The following is a 13,396-nucleotide window of genomic DNA, read 5'->3' on the forward strand; positions in this document are numbered from 1 at the left end:
TATGCAGGTCAAAAGCAACAGTTAGAACTGGACATGGAACAATAGACTGGTTCCAGATCGGGAAAGGAGTACATCCTGCTTATTTAACTTATATGCAGAGTACATGATGAGAAACGCTGGGCTGGAAGAAGCACAAGCTGGAATCAAGATTGCCGGGAGAAATATCAATAACCTTAGATATGCAGATGACACCACCCTTATGGCAGAAAGTGAAGAGGAACTAAAAAGCCTCTTAATGAAAGTGAAAGAGGAGAGTGAAATCGTTGGCCTAAAAGTCAACATTCGGAAAACTAAGATCATGGCATCTGGTCCCATCATTTCATGGGAAATAGATGGGGAAACAGTGGAAACAGTGTCAGACTTTAATTTTGGGGGCTCCAAAATCACTACAGATGATGATTGCAGCCATGAAATCAAAAGACGCTTACTCCTTGGAAGGAAAGTTATGACCAACCTAGATAGCATATTGAAAAGCAGAGACATTACTTTGACAACAAAGGTCCGTCTAGTCAAGGCTATGGTTTTTCCAGTGGTCATGTATGGATGTGAGAGTTGGACTGTGAAGAAAGCTGAGCACTGAAGAACTGATGCTTTTGAACTGTGGTGTTGGAGAAGACTCTTGCAAGTCCCTTGGACTGCAAGGAGATCCAACTAGTCCATTCTAAAGGAGACCTGTCCTGGCTGCTCATTGGAAGGACTGATGCTGAAGCTGAAACTCCAATACTTTGGCCATCTTATGCGAAGAGTTGACTCATTGGAAAAGACCCTGATGCTGGGAGGGATTGGGGGCAGGAGGAGAAGGTGACGACAGAGCATGAGATGGCTAGATGGCATCACTGACTTGATGGACATGAGTTTGGGTAAACTCCGGGAGTTGGTGATGGACAGGGAGGCCTGGCATGCTGCGATTCATGGGGTCACAAAGAATCAAACAGGACTGAGCGACTGAACTGAACTGAACTGATTAGGGAAACAAAAGAACTTATGCATGAAGCTTAGTGTTTGAACTTGAAAGCTTCTGGGTGAATGGTGGAGGCTTTTAGTTAGGTCAGAAAGTCTGAGGAGGACTGAGTGCATGGTGGGAAGGTTATTGAGGGGAGATTGATCAGTGGTTCAATTTTCCACATATATTAAGTTTGATATGCAGATTAGACCCCCAGTAGAGGTGTTGAGCATACAGATATGTATGATTAGATGTGAATCAGGACCTCAAGGGAGCAGCAGGCCTGGAGGTAGTGGGTGGGATTTGGCAACACAGAGATGGTATATAAAACTCTGTATGTGCATGCTCAGCCACTTCAGTCATGTCCAAGTCTTTGTGACCCCATGGACCATAGCCTGACTGGATCCTCTATGGGATTCTTGAGGCAAGAATACTGGAGTGGGTTGCCATGCCCTTTTCCAGGGGATCTTCCTCATCCAGGGGTTGAACCCATGTCTCTTTATAGCTCCTGCATTGGCAGGCAGGTTCTTTACCACCAGCACCACATAGGAAGCTCCATATATAAAGCTTTGAGATTATGTGAAATCACCTAGGAATGGGCTTCCCTGATAGCTCAGTTAGTAAAGAATCTGCCTGCAATGTGGGAGATCTGGGTTTGATCCCTGGGTTGGGAAGATCCCCTGGAGAAGAGAAAGGCTACCCACTCCAGTATTCTGGCCTGGAGAATTCTATGGGGTTGCAAAAATGATTGAGTGACTTTCACTTCACTAGAGAGGACTGAGTCCTGGGGGAAAGCTCAGAAAGAGGGGGAAAGTCAAGCAAAGGAGGCTGGGATGAAAAGGTAGGAAGGAAAGCAGAGGTTTATGGGGCCCTAAAAACAAGGTGCCTGTGTGCTAGGTCACTTCAGTCCTGTCCGACTCTGTGCAGTCCTATGGACTGCAGCCTTCCAGACTCCTTTGTCCACTAGTAACAAACCTTATGGGGCTTACCTGGTGGCTCAGATGGTAAAGAATCTGCCTGAAATGTGGGAGACCCAGGTTCAATCCCTGGGTCAAGAAGGTCACCTGGAGAAGGGAATGGCAACGCACTCCAGTATTCTTGCCTGGAGAATTCCATGGACACAAGAGTCTAGCGGGCTACAGTCCATAGGGTTGGATATGACTGAACAGCTAACACTTTCACTTTCAAAGACAGTGTATTGAGAATGAGGGAAATGTCAACAAATGCCAAATGCTAAGTGCAAGTGAAAGCCACTCAATCGTGTCTGACTCTTTGCAACCCCATGGACTATACAGTCCATGGAATTCTCCAGGCCAGAATACTGGAATGGGTAGCCTTTCCCTTCTCCCAGGGATCTTCCCAACCGAGGGATCGAACCCAGATCTCCCACATTGCAGGTGAATTCTTTACTAGCTGAGCCACCAGGGAAGCCCAAGAATACTGAAGTGAGTAGCCTATCTCTTCTCCAGAGGATCTTCCCCACCAAATGTTGCTAATAGGTCAAAATAAGAGAAAAGCAGAATCAACTTTTTGGCAACATTGAAGACTACATCAAAAATTATCCTATGTAGATCTTTCAGGTAAAAATTTTAAATTTGCTATAGTTCCACCTTGGTTGGAGTAAAAGAGAAAGCAGACGGAATAGAATCCAAGCTTCTATGAAAGAAGATGTGTTTATTTTGCTTTAAAAAAAAAATCTTTCTTTTGTCAGCCATGAGCTGAGTCAGAGTATTCATTCTTCCCCTGATAAGACTGCCCTCATGATCACTGACCTAAATCAAGTCCCTTACAATTATACAGTAGAAGTGACAAATAGATTCAAGAGATCAGATCTGATAGACAGGGTGCCTGAAGAAACAATGGACAAAGGTTCATGACATTGTACACGAGGCAGTGACCAAGACCATCCCCAAGAAAAAGAAATGCAAAAAGGCAAAATGGTTGTCTGAGGAGGCCTTACAAATAGCTGAGAAAAGAAGAGAAGTGAAAGGCAAAGGATAAAAGGAAAGATACACCCATGTGAATGCAGAGTTTCAAAGAATAACAGAGACATAAGAAAGCCTTCTTCGGTGATCAATGCAAAGAAATAAAACAATAGAATGGGAAAGACTAGAGATCTCTTCAAGAAAATTAGAGATACCAAGGGAACATTTCATGCAAAGATAGGCACAATAAAGGACAGAAATTGTATAGACCTAACAGAAGCAGAAGATATTAAGAAGAGATGGCAAGAATACACAGAAGAACTATACAAAAAAGATCTTTATGACCCAGATAACCACAATGGTGTGATCACTCATCTAGAGCCAGACATCTTGGAATGTGAAGTCAAGTGGGCCTTAGGAAGCATCACTATGAACAAAGCTAGTGGAAGTGATGGAATTACAGTTGAGCTATTTCAAATCCTGAAAGATGATGCTGTGAAAGTGCTGCACTCAATATGTCAGCAAATTTGGAAAATTCAGCAGTGGCCACAGGACTGGAAAAGGTCAGTTTTCATTCCAATCCCAAAGAAAGGCAAGGCCAAAGAATGCTCAAAGTACCACACAATTGCACTCATCTCACACACTAGCAAAGTAGTGCTCAAAATTCTCCAAGCCAGGCTTCAACAGTACGTGAACCATGAACTTCCAGACATTCAAGCTGGATTTAGAGAAGGCAGAGGAACCAGAGATCAAATTGCCAATATCTGTTGGATCATGGAAAAAGCAAGAGTTCCAGAGAAAAATATCTACTTCTGCTTTATTGACTATGCCAAAGCCTTTGACTGTGTGGATCACAACACACTGTGGAAAATTCTTCAAGAGCTGGGAATACCAGACGACCTGACCTACCTCTTGAGAAATCTGTATGCAGGTCAAAAGCAACAGTTAGAACTGGACATGGAACAACAGACTGGTTCCAAGTCAGGAAAGGAGTATGTCAAGGTTGTATAGTGTCACTCTGCTTATTTGACTTATATGCAGAGTTCATCATGAGAAATGCTGGACTGGATGAAGCAAAAGCTGGAATCAAGATTGCCAGGAGAAATATCAATCACCTCATATATGCAGATTACACCACCCTTATGGCAGAAAGTGAAGAGGAACTAAAAAGCCTATCAGTGAAAGTGAAAGAGGCCTAAAAGTCAATATTCAGAAAACTAAGATCATGGCATCTGGTCCCATCACTTCATGGGAAATAGATGGGGAAACAGTAGAAACAGTGACAGACTTTATTTTGGGGGGGGCTCCAAAATCACTGCTGATGGTGATTGCAGCCATGAAATTAAAAGACACTTGCTCCTTGGAAGAAAAGTTATGACCAACATAGACAGCATATTAAGAAGCAGAGATATTACTTTGCCAACAAAGGTCTGTCTAGTCAAAGCTATGTTTTTTCCAGTAGTCATGCATGGGTGTTGAGTTGGATGGGGAGTTGGACTGTAAAGAAACCTGAGTGCTGAAGAATTGATGCTTTTGAAATGTGGTTTTAGAGAAGACTTTGGAGAGTCCCTTGGACTCTCCAACCTGTCCATCCTAAAGGAAATCAGTCCTGAATATTCATTGGAAGGACTGATGCTGAAGCTGAAACTCCATTCCTTTGGCCACCTGATGCGAAGAACTGACTCATTGGAAAAGACCCTGATGCTGGTAAAGATTGAAGTTGGGAGGAGAAGGGGATGACATAGGATGAGACGGTTGGATGGCATCACCAACTCAATGGAGCTTTGTTTAAGTAAGCTCCGGGAGTTGGTAATGGACAGGGAAGCCTGGAGTGCAGAGTCCATGGAGTTGCAAAGAGTCAGACATGACTGAGTTACTGAACTGTCCTGAACTGATGATCACTGAGTGTTGGCAGGACTCCGCCCTTTGTATAACTGAGGCAGCCTCAGACACATATAAGCTGGAAGTAGGTGCTGCCTTGGGGTTTGACTCTGACCATGGGCATGCTTGGGGTGGGGGTGTTCTGGAGTCATTCTGGCAGCCCAGCTAGAGCACCAGTCAGTTGTCAATCAGCTGCCTCTGCACTAGGACTGGGAGCAAACGAGTCTGCACGTGGCTCGTCGAGGGCAGAATCTGTTTCTTACTGCCCTCCGATAAGACTCACTGGTTTTCAAATCATCCAAGGAGACTCATCTGCCTGGTGCCAGACCCCAGGTGCCAGAATCAAATCCCTTATTCCTAAGGGAGGACCCCTAGACCTGTGATATAGCCCTTCACTTCTGGGTCACCCACTAGAGATGTGGTTTCTGAATAAATCACTTCTTCTCCCCTCCCATTAGACTCTGCATGGTTCTTCCTTTATTGCTCTGGTTCTAGAAGAGATATTCTGCTAGTCTTCTGGTGGTTCTCAGTGAGAACTGCCCTACCTGTAGTTGTAGTTTTCATGTGTTCATAGTGGGGAGGTGAGCCCAGGGTCTTCCTTTTCCATCATCTTGATCCTCCTTCATTTCTTGATATAGACAAGAGCTGTGACCTTATATCAGAGATATAATTATAAAAATTTCCACCAAGAGAATCCTTAAATATTGAAACTTACTATCTATTTGTGACACTCTGGAACTCTCTCTTTATTGATAGTTGGCATGGCTAACAACAATGAAATATTTTTTTAAATGTTGCTACTAAGATCCATATATATCTAAAAATATTATGACAACATGCTGCTGCTGCTAAGTCACGTTAGTCGTGTCCGACTCTGTGCGACCCCATAGACGGCAGCCCACAAGGCTCCTCTGTCCCTGGGATTCTCCAGGCAAGAACACTGAAGTGAGTTGCCATTTCCTTCTCCAATGCATGAAAGTGAAAAGTGAAAGTGAAGTCACTCAGTTGTGTCCAACTCTTAGCGACCGCATGGACTGCAGCCTATAGGCTCCTTCATCCATGGGAATTTCCTGGCAAGAGTACTGGAGTGGGTTGCCAGTGCCTTCTCCGATGACAACATAGTAAAGAATGATTATTGCATTGATATTAGTGATATACAGTGTGAGTGGCCTTTGATTCTTTAGGGTTTTATTTTTCCAAAATAGATCACAATGTAGTACTCAGAAAATTATCCTGTAGACAATAACTTGAGCATGACTTTCATTTGAGGTCTATTTATTTGACTTTTAGTGGTCATTAAAATTTTTTAAAAATGAAAACACACGTGGAAAACTTAAGTCAAATGAATTTTTAAGGTGAAATGGAGATCTCAAAGACTTTTTCTTTCTGGCCTTGACTGCTTTGAGCTATTATTTACAACTGGACAAGGTCTGTTTAAAAGCTGAGATGACACAAACCCCACAATATCAAGTTGTCCACTGATGTGTGATAATTTGAGCATGAGGTGTTTCTGAATACTCTCTCCAGACTGTTGCATTTTCTTTTCTGGAAATCTCTGCTTGATACTTAGAAACAGCAAATGTGAAAGAGCACTGATGAATTTCATTACATCCGTTTTTTCTGTATACATGAGTCATGATTCCAGCATCCCCTGTCTTCTAGGAAACATTAGCTCCACAGAGTACAGATGCCTGCAAGTTCCATGTTGCCTTTATTTGTCATGTCATTTCCTTGAGGGACATGACTAATATTTTGATGTCCACCGTGATGACTAAAATGCATGTAGCAATGCCAAATCATATTTGAGGAGTAAATGCATGACTTGATGCCAAACTCAGCACAAAGATGAGATTGCAAGAAGTTATATATTAACTTGAGAGTTCCTTGAACTGCAAGGAGATTCAACCAGTCCATTCTGAAGGAGATCTGTCCTGGGATTTCTTTGGAAGGAATGATACTAAAGCTGAAACTCCAGTACTTTGGCCACCTCATGCGAAGAGTTGACTCATTGGAAAAGACTCTGATGCTGGGAGGGATTGGGGGCAGGAGGAGAAGGGGATGACAGAGGATGAGATGGCTGGATGGCATCACTGACTCGATGGACGTGATTCTGAGTGAACTTCGGGAGTTGGTGATGGACAGGGAGGCCTGGCATGCTGCGATTCATGGGGTCGCAAAGAGTCAGACATGACTGAGTGACTGATCTGATCTGATCTGATGTATTAACTGTTATTGCTTACAGCTGTTTTCTTATTGGTACTACTAAACGTGTCATTGACAAAATAAATACTGTGTCCCAGGGAAGTGAAGCTTCATCTTGTCCTCTGGGCCCCACAAATAAACCCATACTTTGGAATTTATATCTACATCAGTCAATCCGTTACACTTTCTTAAATGTATTGGAAGCATATGGTTGAGTGACTCAGAACCAAGATTTGGCATTGAAACAGATCAAGCCATTTCCAACTGTATGTTCTTGAGAAGTCCCTCAATCTCTCTAGGACTCAGTTTCCTGAAATGCAAAATGAGGAATAATATTAATAACATATACCTCACTGCTAAGTCACGTCAGTCATGTCCGACTCTGTGCAACCCCATAGATGGCAGCCCACCAAGCTCTGCTGCCCCTGGGATTCTCCAGGCAAGAACACTGGAGTGGGTTGCCATTTCCTTCTCCAATGCAGGAAAGTGAAAAGTCAAAGTGAAGTCGCTCAGTCGTGTCCGACTCTTAGTGACCCCATGGACTACAGCCTACCAGGCTCCTCCATCCATGGGATTCTCCAGGCAAGAGTACTGGAGTGGGGTGCCATTGCCTTCTCCGATATACCTCACTAGGTACTTGTAAAAATTAAGTGAGTTCATATATGGAAAGTGCTAAACACTGTAGCCAGTAAAGTCTAAGTGCATAATAGATATGATTATTACCCAGTAGCATGGGCTTCTCAGGTGGCACTACTGGTAAAGAACCCACCTGAATTATGCAGGAGACATAATAGACGTGGGTTGGACCAATGGGTGGGGAAGATCCCCTGGAGGAGGGCATGGCAAACTACTCTAGTGTTCTAGCCTGGGGAATCCCACAGACAGAGGAGCCTGGCAGGCCATATAGTTCATGGGGGTGCAAAGAGTCAGACATGAGTGAAGTGACTTAGCATGCACACCCTGTAGCACAGCAACATTCTGCAGTGAATACAAGGACTACACTTGGGCTCTGCCTCCAACACATTGCCTTCTAGTTTGAATGAGTAAGATATACACATAAGCAAACAAAATCCAAAAACACAGTGAGGAAGTGCTATTGCACAGCATAGGGAATGGTTATTATCTAATTTCAGAGAAGAGAAAAATCAAAGAAAATGGAAGTCAGAATAGGAATCACAGAGAAGGCAGAATGTGAATTGGGTCATAAACAATGAGCAGAATTCCAATACACCGAGTTAGAAATATGGGTTGAGGGAAAGGCACTAAGAAAAAGAGAGCTGTGTGAGCAAGGACATAGGAACAGTGAGCACAGCATGTGTAGTGGTGGGCTGAACAGAAAAAGGGCTATTTTTGGGAGCAGACAGATTTATTCATCTACAAGGGGATTCTAAAGAGAAGAAAAGATAAAAAACAACAAATGTCTATATTGACTATGAAATTAACAGTTGCTATAGCATAATGGGGTAGGACAATGGAAGAAAAAAAATCATGTTGAAGAAAACTGAGTCTTGTATCAATCAACTCAGTTCAGCCATTAAGTTGTATCTGACTCTTTGCGACCACATGGATTGTAGCACATGAGGCTTCCCTGTCCATCATCAACTCCTGGAGCTTGCTCCAACTCATGTCCATCGAGTCGGTGATGCCATGTATATCATGAGTCTGTATATCATGTATTAATGCTGTGCTGTGCTTAGTTACTCAGTCATGTCTGACTCTTTGCCACCCTATGGACTGTAGCCCACCAGGCTCCTCTATCCATGAGGATTCTCCAGGCAAGAATATTTGAGTGAGTTGCATGCCCTCCTCAAGGGAATCTTCCCAACCCAGGGATCAAACTGGGGTCTCCCGCATTGCAAGTGTCTTCCCTGGTGGCTCAGAGGTTAAAGCATCTGCCTGCAATGCAGGAGGCCTGGGTTCATCCCTGGGTCAGGAAGATCCCCTGGAGAAGGAAATGGCAACCCACTCCGGTATTCTTGCCTGGATAATCCCATGGATGGAGGAGCCCAGTGGGCTACAGTCCACGGGGTCACAAAGAGTTGGACACGACTGAGCGACTTCACTTTCACTTTCTTTCTCACATTGCAGGCAGATTCTTTATCATCTGAGCCACCAGGGAAGTCCATGTTAATACCACTAACACCAAATTAAGGCACTGTGACCAGTTGTGACACCAACTTGTCTGAGGACTCAGCAACATCTACAGAGAGATTTGAGACTGGGATGATCCTTTACCATTGTCCCCAGTTGGGTAATGGGACTGAGCCCTTCTATCCCATATGAATCTATCCTTGGAGCTGTGTCCCTACAGGAATGGAGTGGGACTGATAAGGAAGCTCTCTAAACAGAAGTGATCCCTGAGCTGACAGGGGAAGAAGGCCTCCATTCCCAAAAGAGTATCCATACAACACAGCACAGTGCCCACCAGAGCCATCAGTACCTTTAAAGGAGTCAAATACAGAATAGTGGTGTGGTGATTTATGATCTAGTCTAATTATTTCACTCCCATTTTTCCTGCCCTCCCTTTAGGACTCTTCTCTGTACAGGGTTGCAATGGGAGAAAAAAATGAGATGGGCAAGAGAATTGGAGTAAAACAAATGATACCTCTACCAAAGTTTCTTGAAAATATCAAGTGTGTTTACAATTCATGGACAGTAAAATCTTTTAAAATCTTTTTTCCCCATTTCTTTCCTCCTTAGTATCTCTTATAGACTTCCCCAATGGCTCAGTGGGTAAAAGAATCCACCTGCAATGCAGGAGATGCACGTTACATGGGTTCAGTCCTTGGGATGGAAAGATCCCCTGAAGAAGAAAATGGAAACCCAGTCCAGTATTCTTGCCTGGAAAATCCCATGGACAGGGTCTGATGGACTATAGTCCATGGGGTCGTAAGAGTCGGAGCATACAAACACACAGTATCTCATATAAACATCACCTGCGCCCAGTTATCTCCCCTGACTCCTATATGAATATCAGCCACCCCGATCCCCTCCCCTGACTACTATTATCAATTCAAACCCAGCCCCGCTGCTGTGGTTTCCCTATTTGCAAATCTGTTCCGGGCTCATCCATTGAAACTCTCTTTGCTGTCAGTGAACATCATCTCTGCCAGTTTGTGTTCCTCTCTGGTCTCCCTCCCACCACTACTCCACATTTTTACAGCCAGGGTCCAAGAGCACAGGTAACAGACACAACCTCATGCTGAAGGTTAGTTCATTATTTCCTCTCTAATTCCTATTATGCTCCTAACACTCTGTCTATTACTGTAATGGCCCTATAATCCCTTTGTAGAGTTGCTCTCAATAGATGATAAATGAGCGTATCAGACACCTCTCAGCCTGCAGTTTACTCCAGCAATTTCGGTGGCAGTCAGTTCTGCATGGGTATAACCTAACAGCAGCCCATTTCTGCTGTATCATGTGCCACTTGTCATCAGCCTCTCGCCTTCTCTAACACTGTGAACTGGGACACCTGTGAACATGTCTCCCATTCATTCATGAATGATAAGTGAAACAAGAGGATTAAAACTCCAAGGGGCCACCCAGGACAAAAGACAGATGAAAGCTGGTAAATAAATACTCTTTCTCCAGTGGACAATTCTGAGGCACACCCTAAATGGACCATCATAAAGTTGTATTGAATTCCAGTTACCAGCAATGGTGAACCATTTGAGGGCACAATCATGTACTGGCTTTGCCTCTGTCCCTGGTCTCCCTGTTCTGTTCCTTGGGATGACTTCTTCCCTCCAAAACTTTTTTACGTAGATTCTTGTCCTGGGCTCTGCTTTCTGGAGGAAACTCAGAAGAAGAGACAAAGGCAATGAGTGAATAAATGGATGAATGAATGAAAGTTGAATGAGTATAGGAGAGAACTCTATGGTGGGATAATTTCCCTGTGCAACTGAGGAGATTGTAAGAATTTTCTTATTACTTGAGATGCAGAAACAGCATTGTTGTTCTATTGTCCTATCAAACATTTTAAACACTTTAAGGAAAATGAATATTTCCATCTAGACTGCTTAGTATTTCTAGACATCATGAGTGCATCTGTCAAATTCTGCCTAATGTATGCGTGTGTTTATGGTACATGTGTATTTGTGTAGGCAAGAAGAAAATGGGTTAGATGTGCCTTATAGAGCTTTTTCAAACATTGATGAGTTAGAAGCACAAATTAAATCACTGTCCATCCCTTTACAGAAAGAAATGGTAAATCAGAACAGCCTGAGGCAATATAAATTAACTCTTGGAATTTTGATAAACTGCCACCTGCTTTTGCACATTTACATAGGAAGCAAACTTTCATTTGATTAGAAAAAATTATCAAAAATTTTGCAGGCTTGTTTCAATATGCTCCTTTCAAATCACCCATTGAGAGAGAATTAATTTTCTTACGCTTTTGAAATTGGTGATGGGTGAACTTACACATGCCATTTTCAGCTAGGATTAAGCATCTTATTTCAGTGAGATCTGGTGCTAATTTTCAGGTGTACCCATCCTCCCCTCTTCTCACTCCATGCAAACTATTTCATCTCCCACATTTACCAGCCCTGCTATCTGGGTATGCATTTTAGTTCACTGAATCAAAAAGATTAAAATTATTTCTAAAATCACACTGTAAAATCAGCTATTAAGACAATCCTCTATTGAAATGTCTATTCAATTTTAGAGATAAGAATGGAACTACGAATTCCTGTGCGTGCTGATTGGGAGGGGCAATGCTCTACCTGCCTTCTGGTTAATCCCCAAATATTTGACAATTGCTATACGTGAATCATTGTATTAGATCTATCACAATTACAAAGACCTACAGTAATCCTTCTCCCATAGGTGAATTCCTCTCATACAAAAGGTAATGCCCTGAGATTTAATGAGTCACCCTTGCGGCTTCTCACTGGGGCTACATGGGGCTTCTGTCTTTGTCCCGAATTAGTGGGAAATGGAGAAAGTTATCTCCCTTTGTCTCTTCTGTTTCTCTCTTTTTGCTTTCTTTTTCTTCTCTCTCCCTCCATCCTTTTGCTCTTAAAGAGTAAAGTCTTAAGGGGCAGACCTAAGAGTTTCAGCAAGATTTGTGTTGCCTAAGAACTCCCCTGATTGAGAAACTGTTAGCCCCATAGATTCTGACAGATCAGGGCTAAAGGAAAGCTTTGAGTCAGCTTCCTGACTAGAGGGCTAGAGCAGCCACATCTGTCAGAGCAGGGATGGGAGGCTGGGAGCAGGCTCTGGGTGGGGCAGTTGTAAGGACAAGTCTTAAAAGAAGAGGAGACTTGCTCACAGGAGGACGCATCACTGGTGACACAGACCAGCATGGGAGCAGAAATCAGAAATATTCCCAGATCCCTGTGCTTAATGGATCTGCTCCTAGGATGTCTCCCAGAATCTAAGAGCTACTAAATCTGAAGCAACACTATCTCAACTTTCATCAAAGAGGATGTGAAAGAGCTGTACGAGGCCTTGTCCTCTAATAGTAATGTTGATAGAAGTCAGTGGAAGAAATGGAATAACTCATATTTGGTGGTTTTTATGGAAACTTTGGAATCAGATGATAAATGATTTTTCAATTTTTATTCTGATACATGCATTTTTTAAAAAAAGTTTCACGTAATGGTTGAAAGAGTCAATGGCATTGAGTAACTGACATTATCAGACACTAAGTTTTGTCTTTTGGACAGAAGGCAAATCAATCTCGAAGCATCTCAAAGCATTGGAGGTTATATCTTCCAACGAGGCTAAAAAGTATCAAGATGCTTCCAAATTTGAAATAAAGCAGATTATAAAAACCAGAATACTTTTGGTTAAACCTTCAAAACTTAAGGCCATCCCAGTAAAAACTGATCTCTCTTCAAAAGAAAAACTTAATTTGAATTTATGCAACAAATATTCATTGAGTATCTCCCATGCGCCAGGCACATACTCCTTAGTCGCTAGATGATTCACAATGATCTTAGAAAGACGTGCAGGGAGGCTTTAACAAGTATAATTTATACCTTGGCTTGTTTTTTTTTTTTTTCCATCCAGAAGAATATAGAAAATAATTTCAAGAAAACCTGAAATACATAGAAACATACAAATAAGCAAGCTAGGAAATTAGTCTATAAGGGCACACCTATGAAAGAGACCAATTGCTCCCCTCTGTGACCTTTGGACCTTTCTTTCTCCTCTCTTCATTTTTATGGTTACCATGGTAAAACGTCAGTAGCAGCAGCATCCCAGGGTCAAAGGCAATTGAGAATTAGTTTCATAATATTCATCATTACTCATTTAAGATGCTTAAAATGTATTGTACTCATTGTTTAACATGCAGCCTTTAAGGAAATGAAAGAAAATTAAGCAGAGTTAAAATGTTTTTCCAGTAAACTTACTCTTACAAAGTCTTAATTTTTCCTCCTCCTTAGGGTTTTGGGGACCCTTTTCCCTAATCTTTGTGTGGGATTACTACAAAATAACT

This window comes from Bos taurus, chromosome 5, assembly GCF_002263795.3.
Source record: "Bos taurus isolate L1 Dominette 01449 registration number 42190680 breed Hereford chromosome 5, ARS-UCD2.0, whole genome shotgun sequence".
Taxonomy (NCBI): Eukaryota; Metazoa; Chordata; class Mammalia; order Artiodactyla; family Bovidae; genus Bos; species Bos taurus.